At 43.8% G+C, this 3830-nt stretch overlaps 1 non-coding gene across 1 annotated transcript; it reads left to right on the top strand.

The window, feature by feature from the left end:
• Positions 1-3334: 3334 nt before the first annotated feature.
• Positions 3335-3448, top strand: Trnal-caa (transfer RNA leucine (anticodon CAA)). Its single transcript has 2 exons — positions 3335-3372; positions 3404-3448. It is a non-coding gene; the product is annotated as a tRNA-Leu (tRNA).
• Positions 3449-3830: the final 382 nt, after the last annotated feature.

Raw genomic sequence — 3830 nt, 5'->3', positions numbered from 1 at the left:
GTGATGGGTGTTTGTGGCGACTTGGTGGTGGTGAGTGTGTGTGATGGTGACTGGTGATGTGGTGAAGAGTGATAAGGGTGGTAATTATAGTGATAATGGGTAATGGTGATGATTACAGTCATTAGTGGTGTTGTAACGATGATACTGAGTGGTTGCAGTGATGGTGGTGATGGATGGTACCTACTGGTGATGATGATGATGCTGGTGGTGGTGATGGTGGTGACGGGTGGTGATGGTGATGGTGGTGGTCATGATGATGAAAGTGATAGATGTTGTTGGTGTTGGGTGTTGGTGGCGGCGGTGGTGATGAGTAGTGGTGGTGGTGGTGGTGGAGTGGTGGTGGTGGTGGGGACTGAAGACAAGACGCAATGATTTAGACAAACAAGATCAAAGACAAGATCAATCATGTCCATCGGTACGTTATTTGGCGGGCAAACATGGCGGGAGAGAGAGAGAGAGAGAGAGAGAGAGAGAGAGAGAGAGAGAGAGAGGGGGGGGGAGGAGGGGGGGACAGATAGACAAGCACACTCTACTTTGATAGACCTCAGCTTGAAATGTGAGCGATATTTTCCCTGCGTCACTTTCCTCGAGTACTTGCTTTGGCCTTCCCTCCGCTACTTATGTATATTGCCTGCTGAGTACTGGGACAATGCGAGACTCCAGGCCAGGAGAGTGAAATAACGCACAGAGACACTCTCTCTCTCTCTCTCTCTCTCTCTCTCTCTCTCTCTCTCTCTCTCTCTCTCTCTCTCTCTCTCTCTCTCTCTTTCTCTGTCTCTCGGCAGACTTCACCGGGCGTTTGTTAAGACAATCTCGCTATTCAGTCCGCATTCACTAATCTGTTCATTTGTTAAAGCCCGGCATACTTAACATAGCTACCCGTACGCCTCTTTTTTATGTAAGAGGGCCACTGGCCAAGAGCAACAAAAACGCTCGAAAAAAAAAAAAAATGCTCACTAGACTGCCAGTCTCTAAAGAGAAGTCAAGAGCATTATCGAAATATGGAAGACAAGTGTCTTGAAATCCCCTCTCTTGAAAGAGTTCAAGTCACAGGAAGGAGAAAATACAGAAGCAGGCAGGGAGTTCCAGAGTTTACCAGAAAAAGGGATGAATGATAGAGAATACTGGTTAACTCTTGCATTAGAGAGGTGGACAGAATAGGGGTGAGAGAAGGAAGAAAGTCTTCTGCAGCGAGGTCGCGAGAGGAGAGGAGGCATGCAGTTAGCAGGATCATGAGAGTAGTTAGCATGAAAATAGTGGTTGAAGATAGCAAGAGATGCAACGCTGCGGCGATGAGAAGAGAGACTGAAAACAGTCAGTAAGAGGAGAGAGAGTTGATATGAGTGGAACGCCCCCCATACATGTGAAGCATAATCCATGCATGGACGGATAAGGCCCCTAGCCTTAGCAGCTGTGGGGGTGAGAAAAACTGGCGGAGATGACTCAGAACACCTAACTTCATAGAAGCTGTTTTAGCTAGAGATGACATGTGAAGTTTCCAGTTTAGATTATCAGTAAAAGACAGGCCGAGAATGTTCATTGTAGAAGAGGAGGACAGTTGAGTGTCATTGAGGAAAAGGAGTTAGTTGAATGGAAGGTTGTGTCGAGTTGATAGATGGAGGAATTGAGTGTTTGAGGCACTGAACAATACTAAGTTTGCTCTGCCCTAATCAGAGGTTTTAGATCAGAAGTCAGGCGTTCTGTGGCTTCCCTGCGTGAACTGTTTACCTCCTGAAGGGCTGGTCTTATCTTAAATGCTTTGGGTTTTCATCAGGGCAATTCAAAGGCTTTAGTAAAGATTGATCGGGATTCTGGTGTTTTCCCCCATTGATGGTGAAGAATCCTTGCTAAACCATCACTAGAATTATGAAAATATCTTTTAAACCCAAACAGCTTCTTCTAAAGCAGCTGTTCCCAAACTTTCTTACATTATGTTGCCTTCTTTTTTCTTCTAATACACCCACACCTCTTCCCCTCGCTTTTATTGTGCTTATGTAAGATCGTATACTTTTACAGCTTGTCTCGGCACTATTTAGTAAAAGTTCTTTGTATGGATTAAACCAAAGCAAACAAACTAATGAGACGTTTTATTGAATATTTGTGTCATGGAGTAATTTAATTATGTACATTTTAAACTATGTTTTTTTGGGCAGGTGACTTCACGCTCCTCTTTCTCCCTTACATCGTCGTCGTGCCCGCCAGTCTGGGGACCATTGCTCTAAAGCTACTGATAATTGCTGAAGTGTAACGATGAAACCTTTGAAACTAATCCCAAAAGAGGTGACGGTTGACTGTCGGCTTCGCGCACTTCTGTTCTTTACGTTCCTTCCTTTAGATCAACTTCCACTGTAATTGACAACACAATGAAAGAAAGATTAAGTCAGCGATCTTAACTTTCTTCCTGTATTCCTCCTTCCAGATCAATTACCACTGTACTTGGCAATACAAAGAGGAAAGGTTGAGCCAGGGGATCTCCTCCATCCTCTATTCCTCCTCTCAGATCAGCCTCCCGAGACACTGGTATTGTGCTCCTTGTGTCCATCGAGTCACGTAAGCCAAAGGACGTGTGCGCCGATGTGGATTGAGGGATGAACTCTGTGTGGCGAGTGGCGGGGACCGTTTTGCCGCCTGACTGATGATTGCTGCTCAGCGAGTCTGAACACTGACCCTCCCTGCTAAGACTCGGCTCAGACCAAGAAAGAATTGTGATGGGCTCGTGTTTTGCTTACATTCTTGGCACAGAGAGTCGACCGTTGTACTCTGCAATGTCTGATGTCCATGACCTTGCTTGTCGGCCATGTTGATATTAACTTACATGGTGAGCATCAACATTCTGTACTCTCTTGAAGGACTCGTAGCTTCGCCATTTATTTTAAAGAAGCGGCATCATTCTTCGTAAGGGAAGCAGAGTTTTGAGCTACAGTTAAGAGTTACACTTGGAAGCCATAAATGCTGTTCATTCGTTCAACAAATCTCGTTATAATTTTTTTGTTATTTATTTATTTATTTATTATTATTTTTTTTTTACGACTATATGTCATTCCATTTTTTCCAGTTCGTATTATTACTATTTTATTTTATTTTATGTTTCCATTACATTTTTCTGGTTTGTAGACTTTTTATTATCCGCTTGTATATTTCCTCTCTCTCTCTCTCTCTCTCTCTCTCTCTCTCTCTCTCTCTCTCTCTCTCTCTCTCTCTCTCTCTCTCTCTCTCTCTCTCTCTCTCTCTCTCTCTCTCTCTCTCTCTCTCTCTCTCTCTCTCCTACTCCTCATCCTCCTCCTCTCACTCGCATTCTGTTTGTCTGTCTGTCTGTCTGTCTGTGAATGGTATCGTCAGGATGGCCGAGTGGTCTAAGGCGCCAGACTCAAGGTAACTTCCTTCCGATAGAGGGGTGCGGGCTTTCTGGTCCTCTCTGAGGGCGTGGGTTCGAATCCCACTCCTGACAGTAATCTTTTTGAGTGGGAGCTCACTAACGTAACTCCGATTTTCAAAAAAAGGCAATAAAAATCTCTACCCTGTAATTACCGGCCATTTAGCCTCAGCCGTATGCAAAAATGCTAGAAACACTCAAAAGAGATAAACTTGTGAATCACTTAGAGGAAAACAGCGTACTTAGAAATACACAACACATCTTCCGGAACAAGCGAACCTCTAGATTTTTTTTTTTTTTTTTTTTTTTGTGATATTCTGAATCATTATGACGAAAGTGAAGCGGTAGATAAAATATATGTTGATTTCTAAAAGGGCCTCAATAAAGTCTCCCACAAACGTTTACTGATTAAACTAAAATCTCATGGTATCCAAGGTGGCGAGCTGAGATGGGTAAC

Source organism: Scylla paramamosain, chromosome 30 (assembly GCF_035594125.1).
Source record: "Scylla paramamosain isolate STU-SP2022 chromosome 30, ASM3559412v1, whole genome shotgun sequence".
Lineage (NCBI taxonomy): Eukaryota > Metazoa > Arthropoda > Malacostraca > Decapoda > Portunidae > Scylla > Scylla paramamosain.
The sequence above is the reverse complement of the archived record's forward strand: the minus strand, read 5'-3'. Positions and strand labels throughout refer to the sequence as shown.